Source organism: Notamacropus eugenii, chromosome 2, assembly GCF_028372415.1.
Source record: "Notamacropus eugenii isolate mMacEug1 chromosome 2, mMacEug1.pri_v2, whole genome shotgun sequence".
NCBI classification, from domain to species: domain Eukaryota; kingdom Metazoa; phylum Chordata; class Mammalia; order Diprotodontia; family Macropodidae; genus Notamacropus; species Notamacropus eugenii.
Window position 1 is genome coordinate 61,973,836 of NC_092873.1, and position 16,041 is coordinate 61,989,876.

Consider the following 16,041-nt stretch of genomic DNA (forward strand, 5'->3'; position numbering starts at 1 on the left):
CTGAGACAATTTTCATTTTTCTGGCTAGGTTTACCCCCTCATTTTACAATGAGAAAACTCAGATCTCAGCATTCCCCAAATGAAGTTTGATTGTTAGTGCCCCGCCCTCACTCTGCAATTCACTGGATGTTTGTTAATACTCTTGATGCTTTGAGCAGGATGTCACCTCCTTTAAGGCAGGGACTATCTCTCTTTGGTCTCTCCAAGCACCTTGAACCCAGCCTGGAACATAGTGGTCTTTTAATAAATGCTTGTGAATTTATTAATTTATCAACATTATAGTTCAAGGTCACACAGACTAGGGCATAAATCTTTGGCTACTGGCCCAGTGCCAGTCAGCTTTTTGTGCATCGTTTTTAAATGTGCACTTGACAATGATCAACAAAAACACATATTTCAATACGCAAAGAAGAAAAAAGATGGTGTAAGAAACTGTGAGCTTTGGGTACATAATGTGAACTAAAACCGAAAAGAATTGTGTGTGTGTGTGTGTGTGTGTGTGTGTGTGTGTGTGTGTGATTTGACAAGGTGACAGAGCTTTCCCCACTACCCCACGTTACTCTTTTTATGTGACCAGTGCCAAGTTTGCAAACACAGAATGTATTGATTAGAAAAGCCTAAATGTATATTCAAAACTTTCCTGACCCCTGGCTCCTTACAATAACTTGCTTTCAGTTCCTGTGTTCTAGGAAGAGTTTCTCAATCTCCTATGTTCCTCAGTTCCGGCATTCCACCCAAGATAAGGTGTTATTCTTGAGTGTTGCTGTGAATTATTCCCAAGGTGACAGGGAAGCTGGAAAATTAAGGTGATGGTAAAATGCTTGACATCTTGGGGTTGTCCTGGAAGGAGCCAAATAAACCTAATGTGAACCACTTGCTCTGTTGGGTTATTATGAGACTTTTTTAGGTCTTCCTCCTCTGATAAGAGCTGTCAGGCTGTATTTTATCTTGTATTATAGGAATGCTCTCCAGAGGCATTGGTGCCCCAATCTGAACAGTGATGATAATATGGAGATATGGCCATCTCCCTCCTCACGCACTTGCTAATCTTTTCCTCCAGCTGTGAATATTGGTGTAACACTTTTTTATCTCCATTGACAGTCCAAAAGAGCTGGAGAACATTTCTTATCTCCCCTGAAAGATACTTCTTCCCAGCAGCCCCAGTTCCCAACGTCATCGCAGGCTGAAAGGGCAACTTTCAGGTGGATGGAAGATCCACTGATTAGCCCAGACTGATGGGGAGGGCATGTATTTGCCATCCTTTGCTCCTAGAAGCCTGATTATTGGCATCAATTTAAGAAACACTTGCCACCCACCTGTTCAGTGCAAAGCATTCAGTAGAGGTGTGCTGATGGGCAAAATGACCTTTCCCCAGAGAATAAAAATGTCTAAAAAAACATGGGATCATAACGAGCCCTGGGTGGGAGCTTGGAGTTCATCTTGTCTAACTCCCCCATTTTCTAAATAAGGAAACAGTCCCAGAGAGGTTCAACGACTCATTTGTTGTCATATAAGTGACAGAATCAGAGCTGAACCCAGGACCACAGACTCCAAGTCTGAGGCTTGTGCCATGAAATCTGGACAAATCAATTAATCAAGAGGCATTTATTAAGTACCTAAAATGTTCCGGAATGTCCATCTCCTCTACCCCAAGACATGCAAACAGTGGTACCTTCCTGGCAAGGAATCTCTTGAAGAAAAAGAAGATGCCTCAGTGTGGTGGAAGTGGTGAACAAGGAGTCAGAAGAGATCCAAGCTTAAGTGTAAGGAGGGCAGACATGCCCCCTCTTTGAGACTTAGTTTCCTCATTTGTGAAATGAGGAGCATTAAACTTGCAGTTGGTGCATCACTGGTTGGGTTGTGAGAGGCTCCAGTGCTATAATCTTTGCCAATTGCTTGTTTACTGACTTCAAGAGTGTTTTGCCAGCACTGAAGCATTATACAGATGTTAAGTATTATTAAGACAGTGAATCTCAGCATTCTTATGTGGAATTTTCATTTTCTTTTTGCTAAGTTTAGATGTGATTCTGAAAAGGAGGAAACTGCAATCGAAAAGAAGAGTGAGTGGCTCTTCTAGTCTATTTACTGCCTCTCTGGAAATTTTCCATTATCATCTTTAGTTTAAGAAGGTTAGATAAGGGTAAAGACGGCATGTTTGTAAAGTAAAAATCAGCTCCTGCTTACATGGAGACAAAAATCTATTAACAAAGCACGCACAGCAGATAATCATACTTGAAAGAGATCTGCAAACTTCCTTGATGCTGGTTAGCCATGCAGCCATGAGGCAGGGGAGGGAGGAGGAAGTGGAGAATGGTTCCAGGTGCCTTCAGGCAAACAGCAGCTTCTATACAGGTAGATCACTTCTTGAAAGGTGAAGAAACCAGACAGACCTCCAGCTGTTCGTATTTGAGGGGCTGCTGCCTTATATCCTCAATAGGCTCACTAGTGGTGCCCATGTTCACACCCTAGGTACCCTCCCTTTCTGAGGGGTTCAGAATTTCCTAAGCTTCCTTGGGGTCCTCAAAATTCCTCAATCTCCCCTTCCAACTAGGAAGAACTGTACTTTTCCACATGGGAAAGCTATGTTTTCCTGTCTGCTCCTGCTTCTGCTGAAATGGTGTCACAATCAGCATTCCATTAGATTAAACTTGTACAGCTCTTGTTGGGTGTCAGGGTCAGCAGCAGCCAGGACTCTCTTACTGACCTTACAATTTTAGGTAGTCTCCAAGTCCCAGGGATAAACCAGATTGGAAGTAAAAATTGTTTTATGATCCCTAAGAAGGAAGCTCCATTAGGGTGAGTGTTGTAATTCTTCATTCCTTCAGGGCCTCCTCCAAGCAGGTTGGCCTCCACCACCATGAATCACCATGACAAAAGGCCATGTATCCATCAAGCCCTCTCTCTTTGGCCTGTTTTGATGATCGTTGTCCCCTCCTCCTGAACCATGAATGTGAGAGCCAACCCACCATCATTCCAAAGTTGTGAAACAATGTTTTATGAGGAACCCAAAGAGGAATGGTTGTCTCAAAACTCTGGAAAAAAATGCTAGTCCTTACAACTGGTTTAGATTTAGGTATTTTGCTTATGATTTTTCAAAGCGTCCAAATTTGTAAAAAATAATCACAGAATCAGAGAAATAAAGTTGGAAAAGAAGGGAATGGCCATTTAACCCAATCCAATCTCCTAAAATCTCTGTTTAAAGATCTCCATGGGCAGGAGGCTTGCCACCACCTTAGACACCCCATTCTACTTTTGAATACTGTTAGTTATTAGGGAGTTTTTCTTGAGAGTGTGGAAAGACAATATAGTACAGTGGATAGGGCAGTAGGTTTGCAGTTGGGTGTAAATCTTAGCCTAGACATTAGCTGTGTGACCCTGGACAAGTCACTTAACATCTCTGTAGCCCAGTTTTCTGTAACCTGATGGAGGTGGGCTCAATGACCTCTAAAGTCCCTTCTAGACCCCAAATCTATGCTTCTACATAATTCTTAGGGAATGTCAGTGCTGGGGAATGATGGTAGGACATCTGATGACCTCAGAGGTTGTCTACTCTTTCTCAATGCCCAAACATCTTCAGAGACCATATTCCATAATGCATCTGTGAAATTTCTGATTGCCAAATTATAGGATAGCATAGGAGGAAAGGACACTGGAGAGACCAGCCAGTTCAACCCCCTCAGTGGGACTCCAGACACAGTCATCGTTCAGATACTGAAATGCTCCAATGGATCTGTGAACTTGCCACCCATGAAGTTTCCCTACTGAGGCTATCTACAAGCAACTTTTTGCCTACCCATCTCATACCACTCTTGTGTGGGCCTTCCCGTAGGCACACCAGAGAGTGGTCATAGAAAGGAGGTACCCTAGAGATCACTAACCCAAAACTCTTTAGGATACCACCAGGACACATCCGTGGCTAAACATATCAATCCCCACTTCCCTTCCCTTTCATTCTCACCCTGAATTTTCTTGAGATTTCCAGCTGCTAGTGACTCCTCTCTCCCAATTACCTTGCATTTATATGGCATATATGTGAATCTACCAATATGTATACTTGTCCGTTGCATGAGGGTAAGGATGCTCTCACTCTTGGATCTGTGTCCCTAGCACCTAATTTAGCGGCTGGCACACAGTCAGTCCTTTAAAAATTTCAGTGGATTGATTGAGAGAGAAGTGAAATAAATAACATTTCTTAAGTGCCTACTATGTGCCAAGTGCTAAGCACTTTTTAAGAAATATTTATTTATTTTTAAAATTAAAAAAAAAATACATTTTTTTGAATTACAAATTCTCTCCCTCTCTCTCATCCCTTCCTTACCCACTGAGGAAGCAAACAATATGGACATCAATTATACATGTGAAATCATCCAAATCATATTTCCATCGTAACTATACTATGCCAATAAGCAAGAGAAATAAAGAGAAAAACTATATTTCAATTTGCACTCACAATTCATCCAGTGTTGACTCTTCTGGACAAGGGCCTAGGAGGTTGTTCTGATGACAGGATGGTTGTTCTGGAGGTGGGGGTGGTGTGTTGCTTGCCAGAAGTCTTGGGTTAACCTGCCTATTGGTTGCCTGGGGATGATGGTGATTGTGGGGATGTCAAACTCATGATGGTTGTGAGGATCCAGCCAGAAACAAGACCAGTGGTCTGTAGAGGCAGTAGTAGGGATACCTGACTGTCTCCACCAGGGCTCAGATCTATTTAGGTGACGACTGACACATCCTGCCTCCTATCTCCCCTCTTAGGATGGCTTCTAGGTGTCCATTGTCTTGCAGTTGGTGTTAATGGTCCCTTCTCCAGAGGGTCTTGTTCCCTTTATGATGGAAGCAAGGGCTCTATCTACCTTAAAACACCTGAGAAGCATGTTATCGTTACATAAATATGAGTGATGATTAGTTAAAATGAGGTCCACTGGGGAAGTCAGACTGGCTTATTAATTCTTGCCTAGTTACAGAATTTCATCTCCTTCCCCAGTGCCTGGAATGCTTTCTTCCCCACTTTCTGACTCCCAGGGGCTTTTCTCTCTCGTCTTGCTTTGTATTTACTGATCTCTGTAGCCATCCATCCATGGGGCATGTAAACTCCTTGAGAACAGAGGATATCTTTGTAAGTCCAAGGCCTGGCACTCAGTAGTAATTCACAACAAATAAGTAATAAATAAAATAAAATAATTAAATAAAGTTATTAATAAATAATTCATTAATCCACAAATTCAAATTTATAATTCATTCATTCATAAATAATTAGTTTATTGGATTGGGTGGAATAGACAAGACCTGGAAACAAATTCTGCTCCCGGTACAGGGTGTCAGTCATCTGTGAGAACAGGGAGAATCAGAGCCATTGTTCCTCATGCCCAGTTATCTTGGGTCCCTTCCTCGAGTTTCCATTTGCTCTTTTGAACCCTCCAGACTGTTCCCTGTTCCCTCCCTTGGGCTCCTCCACCAAGAACAGCTTTTTTCCATTTCCCAATTGAATGAGCAAACTCTGAAAAAGAGCTTCCTTTTGTTTGTCCGAGCCCCACCCAACGGAGGAGTAAAACCAAACCAGGCCTTCTCTTGGAGCAGCCTTTGACAAGCCTCCATGCCTGCTACAGAGAAAACATTGTTGGCTGTCAACGTTCAGTGGCAAATGGGGAGTCACTTTCTCTTCCTCAGGCAGGAATTCAAGATAAGGAAAACATTTTCCCAAAGACAAATCAAAACAGGTTTGAGTGTGTTTTCAATATTGTGATTGTAAGAATTTAGGATTAAAACTAGAAGGACCTTAGAGATGAACTGGTGCAGCCCCTTATTTTAGAAATGAGGAGACTGAGGCACAGAGAGGGGGAAAGGGGGAACTCAAGGTCATATAGGGAGGAAGCAGCCGAGTCTGGATTCAAAGTGGGGTCATTGAAGGAAGCATTGAGAGGTGGGCTGGGAGGCATGGTGGTTGAATGTTCTCCTCTATTCTCGAGGAGAACGAACATTATATTGGAGTCAAGACACAGTATGCAGTTTTCTTTGTTGTTATTCAGTTGTGTCTGAATCTTTGTGACATTATTTGGAGTTTCCTTGGCAAAGAAACTAGAGTGGTTTACCATTTCTTTCTCTAGTTTATCTGACAGATGAGGAAACTGAGGCAGACAGGGTGAAGTGACTTACCCAGGGTCCTATAGTTAGTAAGTGTCTGAGACCAGAACTGAACTCACAAAGAGGAGCCTTCCTGCCTCCCAGTCTGATGCTCTATCCACTGAACCACCTAGATGCCTCAAGAGAAACTGAATGACTGTCTAAAATCACACAGGTAGTAAGTGACCTAATTGGGTTTTGAGTGCCCATCCTCTGACCCCAAATCTACTGTACCACATCCAATCAGTTTATTGTTTTGGAATGAACTGGGAGTCAAGAGAGCTGTGCTTTAGTTTCACTCACTTTATTACTTTGGACATGTTACTCCCTCTCTGGTCCTCAGTTTCTTTTTTGGTAACAAGAAGGGTTTGAGTAGATGACCTGTAAGATTTCTTCTACTTCTACCATTCATTCATTGCTCAAGCATTTATTAAGTACCTACCATGGAGACAAAGGCCAAAGTAAAAAAATTTCTGCTCTCAGGGAGCGTCCATTCTTTGGAGGAAGCGATATGTATGCACACATTGGAATAAATACAAATCCCATTGTGTGGCTCCATGGTTTTAAGATAGGCTAGAATCTTTTACTGTTGATACTTTGCATTCCTAAAGGATTATAAATTTTATTCCATCTTAAAAGATGCTGAACTTAGATCATTCAGCAATTAGAAGCCCACTCTAGGAAAGCACATTATTTTTGGAGACTAAATTATGGGACGTAGGACAAGACTCAGTGCTAACAGATCCCCATCTGGGTCCCACCCTCTGGGCCTGTCAAGCACTCAGTGGATTAGAGACATCATTGCTGATTCACCAATGGAAGCACAGGGGGTTGAGGTTTAACACAGGTTTTAAATTACTATTGTTCTTCATCCACTGATCTTAGAGAGGACCAGTGATATCCGTGGGTTAGGGCTAGAGGAGCTTACATCTAGACCGCAGAGGGATTACAGTCTGACTTCCTTTTACAGTTGAGGAAACTGAGGCCCACAGAGGTTAAGTGACTCACCCAAGGGCATCTAGGTAGTAAACAACAGAAGCTGCGTTTAACTATAAGTCCCATAACCCCAAATCCATCTCTCTTTCTGCTGTATAATTGTGCCTCTTTGCTCCATGACACTGCAAAAGGGCCACATTTTCTCAAGAGCATGTAAGCAATAGAATTTGCCTATGACCTCTTCAGGTGGAGTTACTCAACTATCAGAGAGCCAGTCTCTCAGAATCGCCAGATTTAAGAGCTGGAAGAGACCTTGGAGGTCATCCAGCCCAATGCCCAGATTTAGCATATGAGGAAACTGAGGCCTAGAGAAATGATGGATTTAAGATCTGTCCAGCATCACACAGGTATTAATATCAGAGCTGGGCTTTGAGCTTGGGTTCACTGAAGCCGTATATGATACCTTGGATTTCCACAACTTTTAAATATCTGGTTCTATTGGGAGGGGGTGGAGGGGGTCAGCAGTGTAGGATAATGGATGAACTTTACCTTCCTTTTTTTTTTTTTGGCCAAAAATGATGTCCAGCCAACATGTGTTCTGCAGATGTAGCAAAGACCCGGCATCAGGGGGCCCAGGCAGTAAGCCAGGTGACCCCAAATCCATATGTCTTTGGGTCTCATAAGTATTTCATTGATGACAATGTCAAACAGCCTTTTAGCTACTCAAAAATATGGATTTTTAAAGCGGCAAAACAGAAACAATATAAAATAAGACAGAAATATGAAAACAATCTGAAAGTGGGAGTATGGAAAGTGTGGTAGAGTGGATAGAGAGCCTTTGTGGGGTGGGTTCAAGTTTCACTTCTAATAGGTCCAGGAGATGTAATGGTGAGAAAAACCTTCAACCTCTCTGTGTCCCCATGCATCTCTCTAAGACTGGGGGGACTGCATTGGTAGAGAGAGTTTCCTAACTAGGAATTCCCTATACCAATGAAATCATAGGTCTGAATAACAATAATAATATGCAAAAGCAAGAGAAAAGCATTTAATTAACTTTAATTGTCCACAAATGCTACACGATAACTCACTGATCCATTTTGGCCAAGTCAATGAGACTCCTAGGATAGCCAAGTGACCTTTGCTTGAGAACTGGGGAGAGTACCCAGACAAACACATCAGTCCTTGTCTCTCAGCTGCAAGGTCACCAACTTCACAAAAGACAGCATACTTTCAGAGAGCCAGAGGGACCCCCGAAATCATTCAGAGTTTGGACATGGAGCCAGAAATTTCAGGTGGCAAGGCCCCATTGGCCTCCTAACTCGTGTGTGTTAATTAAAAAAAAATAATGGTACAATTCTCCAGCAGTCCATGCCCTGGGGTCACACCATCTGCAACTGGTCACATGCTTAGGAGCTAAGCAGTTCTTTCCTTCATGATGGAGTTTCTTGATTTCAAAACCTCTGCATCCATTTTACCAGGACAAAAAGTGCATAGAGTGTTACTGACAGGATGGCCTGGTCAATTCTGAGGCTGTCCTGCTTAGATCTTATTGGGAGTGTAGCATTTGGTTCTTGGCACCATTGTTTTAGCAGGCAGTTGGAATACCTTGGATAGTGTCCAAAGGAAGGCTGCCAGCAGGGTGCCAGCCTTGAATTCACCTGAAGATCAGTAGAACGAGTTGAGGATGACTGACTTGGAAAATGGAAGACTCAGAGGGGACAAGGTGGACTTGTTCAAATATCTGAGAAGTTTCAAGTATTGCAGGAAACTACTAGGGCCAATGGATGAATTTACAGTGGATCAAATTTGGTTCATGAAGACGTGCTTCCTAGCTCAGCTATCCAAAAATGGAAGGTGTTGTCTCTGAATGTGGCCAGTTTCCTGTCTTTGGAAGTTATTGTATAAGAAATTCCTGTTCAGGGAAAGGCTCCTTGGGCCACTTGCAATATTGATTCCATTAAATCAAAAAGTATTTGATTTCATTAAAAACTTTAACACATGAAACAAAGCATCTACTACATGGTGGGCACCAAGAATGCAAAAAACAAAAATAGTCCCTAACCTCAAGGATCTTATAGTCTATGGAGTGAGAATGAATTCAACAATTTGTAATTAGATAAATAAATACAAGTTGATTTGAAGAGGATGAGCCTTTCTGAGTTAGTGCCTGAACTGATCCTTGAAGAAAGTTAAGGCTTCTTATAGGTGGAGATGAGGAGAGCGTATACCTAGGCTTTGGGAAACAGCCTGTCCTAAGATGTTGGGATGGTAGATGGAGGTCCAAGTTCAGTGAACATTAACAAGACCTGTTTGATTGAAAAAAGATGAACTGAAGTAAGGTGAATTAAGCTGGAGAAAGATTGTGAAGGGGGTTATTTTTTAAATTCTTTTTATTTTCATTCATTTATTATTATCTCCTTTTTCCACCCTTCCCACATCCATTGAGAAGGCAAGAAATATGATACCCATTATACTGTGAAGTCACATAAAACATATTTCCATATTAACCATGTTGAAAAAAGAAACAAGAAAAATAAAGAAAAAGTGGAAAAAAATACCCCTTCAGTTCTCGCTCAGAGTCCATCACATCTCTACCTGGAGGTGGGTAGTATTTTTAATCATGAGTCCTTTGGAATTGTCACAGATCATTGTACTGATCAGAGTAGCTAAGTATTTCACAGTTGGTCATTTTTATAATATTGCTCCTACTATGTACCATGGTCTCCTGGTTCTTTTCACTTCACTTTGCATCAGTTCATACAAGTCTTCCGAGGTTTTCCTGAAACCACCAATTTCATCATTTCTTGTAATACAATAGTATTGCATCACCTTTGTATACTATAACTTGTTTAGCCTCACTTTCCAATTTTAAAAATTACTATAAATTCAAAAATTAAAAAATACCACAAGAAGAAATGCTATAAATATTTTTGTATATATGGAGCCATCCCTTTTTTATCTCTTGGGGTACATATGAGGAGAAGTCAAAGATTATGTACAGAACTTCAGGGAGAGTTCCAAATTGTTCTCTAGAATGTTTGAACCAGTTCACAGTTCCATCATTAATCATTTTCCCACATCCCCTCCAGTGTCTGTCATTTTCCTTTCTGTCATTTTATCTAATCTGATGGGCATGAGGCAGTACATAAGGTTTATTTTAATTTGCATTTCTTTCATTATTACTGATTTAGAGCATTTTTATCTGACTATTGATAGTATTGACCTCTTCTTCTAAAAACTGCCTATTCATATCCTTTGACCATTTATCAATTGGGGAAAGGTTCTTTTTCTTTTTTCCAAACTTGGCTTGATTTCCTACACATCTGAAAAATGAGGCCTTTAGTGGAAAAAAAAACAGTGTAAGTTTCCTCCTGCTTTCCTTTTAATTTTGGCTGCATTGGTTTTATTTGTTCAAAACTTTTTAAATTTCATGTAATCAACATTATCCATTTTACTTCCCACGACCCTCTTTATCTCTTGTTTGGTCATAAACTCTTCCCTTATCCATAGACTTGACAGGAAAATTTTTCCATGCTTCCCTAGTTAACTCATGATATTACCCTTTATGTTGAAATCATTTATCCATTTTAACCTTATCTTGGTAAGCAGGGGGAGATGTTGTTCTAACTGCTCCTGCCAGATTGTTTTCCAGTTTTTCCAGCAGTTGTCAAATAGTGAGTTCTTGTCCCCAAAGCTGCGGTTTGGGGTTTATCAAACACTAGATTGCTGATTATTTACTACTCTGTCTTGTGTACCTAACCTATTCCCCTAGTTCTTAACTCTGCTTCTTTGGCAGTACCACATTGTTTTCATGATTACCATTTTATAATAGTTTGAGATCTGGTATGGCTTGGCCACCTTCCTTCACATTTTTTTTTTCCATTGATTCCCTTGATATTCACAACTTTTTGTTCTTCTAGATAATTTTACTTTTTTTAGCCCTATAAAATAATTTTTTGCTTTTGCAGTTTTGTAGTTTGATTGTTCTGGCACTGAAAAAATAAGTAGGTAGTGTGGCCATTTTATTACTTTGACTTGGCCTACCGTGAGCAATTAATATTTCTCCAATTACTTAGAGGTGTCTTTATTTGTGTGAGAAGTGTTTTGTAATTGTGTTCATGTAATTCCTGTGTGTGTCTTGGCAGGTAGACTCCCAAGTATTTTATGCTGTCTGGAGTTTTAAATGGAATCTCTCTTTTTCTTTCTTCTGGGCTTTGTTGGAAACATATGGTGCAAATGGCTATAAACAGGAAACTGGAGAGTTCACATTTTACTCCAGAGGCAGGGAGCCATAGAAAGTCTTTGAGCAGGGGGAATGATGTGTTCAGATCTGTGTTGTAGGAAAATGATTCCACCAGCTATGTGAGGAAGAATGGGTCGGAGAGGGGAGAGACCGCAAGCAGAGACATTTTGGGCAGCTGCTGCAGAGAGTAGAAAGGGGGCAAATGCTAGAGATTCCACCACTGGACAGGGATCCACAGCGTTGTTTTGGCAGATTTCCCCAGATTCACAAAATGCCCTTGGCTCTTACTCTCCATCCCCTGGTTTTAATTTTGTTGTTTTTTTTGCTATTTTTAAACTCTGCTGAATTTGGAGTCTAAGGATCTGGGTTCGAATCCTGACTGCTATTTACTGTGTGGCCCTGGGGCAGCTTACTCAACCTCCATTAAATGAGGATGTGGGATTTGATGATTAAGTTTTCCCTCCCCTTCCTCCTTACCCCCCTGTCCCCACTTTAAATCTGTTATCCCAGAATCCCAGAACCAAGGTTCCCTGTAGCTCCTTGATGCGGCCAAACTCCCTGCGAGGCCAGTGGAGCTCCCATTAGCCCCTCGCCCTCTCCCTTCAGAGGCTTCCAACACAAGCACTAATTTTTCTTTGCTTTGGGGTTCATTCCCAGCTCCCAGAGGTGGACCCCAGCTGGAGAGAGGCAGCTAGAATCCTGCCAGGTATTCTATTAGGGGGAGGGTGGTAGCCCTCCCATGCCCCTCATTGTTTTCCTCCCAGCAGGGGCTCCATCGCCACAAAGGTATGAGTTTAGGGAACTGGACCACCCAGCCAAGAATGCCAGGGAGAATCACCCTTGATGAGCCAACCCTTCCTCCCCCTTCCTATTGTCAGAGATTCCTGTCAGATCTGCTTTGTGTAATTCTCTGCAGGCCAAATGTCAAGTAGACTAGAAGTTGTCAGCCTAAGAAATCCTGTTTGGATGTATTCACATTTTGAAAAAGGACCCTTGGCCAGACTCTTGCCTTATCTTGTCCTGCATCAATGCTGTGGCTCGCAGAGATAACCCGTTATCTCTGACTCTGTTCAGGTTGGATGGAGTGATGTCTACTCTTAGGGCCACTTAGCCTTCATGTCCTACTTCCTTAGGACAGTCTTTCTTGAAGTCTGACTGGACCACTGCCACCAGAACACTCAGGAGAAGTAGCAGACAGTGCTGGACCAGGGAGAAGCTGGCCTTGAGCCATGGGGCAGGTGCCACATTCTTCTGGGACCTTGTCACCAGAACCCTTTTATCCAAAGGGATGCTGAGAAGTAGTGAATCAGGTCGGGGTGTGAGAGGGGCTGCCCATAGGGCCTGTTAGAGCAGGTTAGTCAGCACTGCTGTCCTTCCCCTGAAATTATCATGCATATGTCCATTTATTGTGTGCATATAGATGCATGGTGTGTATCTATCCATGCTTGTGAATTTACCATTATTACTATTATTGTAATACACACACCCAGTGTTTGGAAGAAGCAGTGATCACTCAAGGTCTTCCTCTCCACCCACCAGAACACAGCCCACATAAACCACTGTCTCCTCTGTATAATGTGATTTCTTTGAGGTCAGGGTGTACTTCATCTTTATCTTTGTGTCATAGCAACAGTGACAATGCCTGGGACATAGTAGGATGGTTGATAAGTGTTTACTGATTGATAAACACTTGTAGATCTATGGATGGCTCATCCTAGGAAAGGTCAATGGACTTGGTGGTAAGTGGCTTGGGTTCAAGATGAAGTCCTACCAGTTCTTAGCTCTGTGGCCTTGGGCAAGTCAGTGAACCTCTCCATCTCAATTCCTTCATCTCTAAAATGGGGATAATAATAAATATTTCAGTTACCTCAAAGCCTTGTTGTATGGGACAAGTGAGACAATAAATGTAAGGGAAATTGATTTGATGTTCTACCTGTACAGCAATGCCCAACCACATCTAATCAGAGCGTTTGGAAAGAAGGAAAGGAAATCCCATTTATTGAGCACCCACTATGTGCTGGGCACTGTGCTAAACACCTTTCAAATGTCTTATTTGATCATCACAACAACCCCCATTTTCAAGTTGAGGAAACTGAGACAGACAGTAGTGAAATGACTTGTCCAGAGTCCCTAGGTAGTGCCTAAAGCTAGACCCTCCTATAAATGAACTGTCTAAGAATGAATGGATTTCCACCACTTAATATTTCCAAAGATTTTCAGTATTACAAAACTCTTTCATATCCAGGCTTCCATTTGCTCCACCATGACCCTGAGAATAGCAGAACAAACATATTATCATTTTATTGAGGAAAAACAAAGACTCAAAGGAGTGACTTGCCCCCAAGGTCACGTAATGATCAAGTAGAAGGGTTGGGATTTGAACTTGGGCCTACTGACATCAAAGCCAGCATTTTTTCTTTTTTTTTTCTTTTAAAGGTAGAGTTATATTAATGTTTTTGTTTCTGCAGTATAGACATTTACAGATATACCAAGTCCTCACCCACTCACTCAGTCTTTCCTTGAAATGAAGAAAAAATACAGACAGAATCAATGACCCTCTCTGAGAATGTATGCAGCCTTCTGGACCTGTGGTAGCCCACTTGGGAGGGCATTGCCTCATCAAGGCTACCACTTTCCACAGTTGCATATTTATTCCGATTGGCCACTGTCTCTAGGATGAGACACTCAGAGCTCGAAGCCTCCTCTATGGGAGTCTAATCCACGACCTTCATTGTAGAAAACAGATCATTGACTAGTTTCATTGCTAAGGGAAGGATGCCAACCTTCAACAAATCTATCAAAAGAAACTTATCTTTGATCTCAGCATGGTGGACTTCAGTCAAAGCTCAGAAGTCAAGATTCCCACAGAACGGATGGGGGCTGCCATAGGCACAAACCCAAACATCTGCCACGTTTAAAATCCCAGTCTGGGACTGTTGGCTCCAGTTATGCTTGGGTTACTGACTCTGTTTCTCATTCTGTCTCCTTAATGGCTCATGCTATCACAGACTCTCTTAATTTTGTTTTTCCAATGTAATCCTCCTAAGGTACCACAGCACACCTGTGCTTAGAGGCCATTGTTGGCTTCTTATTGTCTCTGGGATAAGATTTAAGTCTCTTGGCCTGGCCTTTAAGATCCTCCTATTATTTGGCTCCAAGCTGTAGGAACGTACCATCCAAATTTGGTATCCCATCACTAGTTGTGTGTACGCAGAAAAACTGATCCCTATAACACATCTGTCAGTGAGGGAATCTCTCTAATTCTAATTCCTCTTTTGGCCTTGAACAGAGGCAGTCAAGAGGTAAACAGACTTATTAAATGCCTACTGTGTGCACAGTTCTGTGGTTATCTTCTAAAGTGGGAGACTTTAGATAAAAATGATAGGGTGGATTAGATGAAATCTCAGAATTCTAGAAGTCCAGCATCTGGGTTCCATGAATTCTTTAGCCCCCTACCCCTACTCCTCCATCCCATGCTGGAAAGTTCTTTCATTTCTCGAGATTAAAAACAAAACAAAAACAACAAACAAAACCAAAAACTGACAAAAACAAGAGGACAGAATAGAAGAGTTGAGATTAACTAGTCCAAGACCCACATTTTACAACTGGGGAAATTGAGCCTGAGAGAAGAGAGGAGTCTTACCCAAACTCACACAATTACTTAGTTGCTGAGGGGAGGCAGGTTCTTAGTTTCCAAACTCAAGCTGAGTGCCCTGTCCCTGAGACAATGTGGGAGTGCCCATGGCATGCGGTTATCAGATTAAGTTTGGCTCAAGGAAAGGCTATTGGGTGGACTTTTCCCCATTGTCTCTAAAACTGCTGAGTGCTGGAGTTTCCTGCCCCCTTTCTCACCCTTTCCGTGTAGGAGGTAGGCATGTTTGGGACCCAGCCTTTCCTGCAGCCTGAGGACTTTTATCTCGCATCCTGTGGGAGACAGCCAGAGTGAGAGATGCCCAATCCCTCAATTTATATAAACAGTGGCCCCAAGGCCACGATTCTCTCTCCGTTGACCCTGAGCTGCTAATGCAAGCTTACTAGGGAGGGTTGGCAGTTCTCTGTAAGGAGATTGGAATTGCTGGCATTCACAGTCCTGTTGAAGTTTTACAAAGCTCTTCCTGTATATTATCTCATTTATCCCTCAATTCAGCCTTTGGGGGTGAGAGTGGGGGCAATGAAAGTATCATCACTCCTGACTCACCCACAGTCACATGGGTGGGAAGTGTTATAAGCACAACTGGAACTCAAGGTGGAAAATGTAGCCAAGTGGCTCAGTGGGTAGAGTGCTGGGCTTGGAGGCAGGAAGATCTGACTTTCAATGCTGAAATCCTAGCTCTGTCTCCTACCACCTTCATGACCCTGGGCAGTTCACATCAGCTCCCTGGGCCTCAGTTTCTCTCTCTTCCGCACAAGGGGGTTGTACTAAATGGCCTCTAAGATTCTAACCAGCTCCAAATCTATGATCTGATCATTCTAAGCACATGCAGGATACATGAGATGTGTATTTGTCCTTTGTCTCAAGGAGGACTGTGACATCAAGATGATGACATGACTTTCAGTTGACTTTGATTTGAGTGAGGGAGAGCTGTGCAAGGTCACCAACCTCAGTTTCTTCTCCTGAGTCACCTGGGTCCAGTGGCCTGATTGATATTCATCAGGAAGACTGGAGATGGCCCAGAATTCAATGTGAGACCTTAGCCCTTTCAAGCTAAGGTCTTATCATATTCTCACTTTGAGTGAGATACACT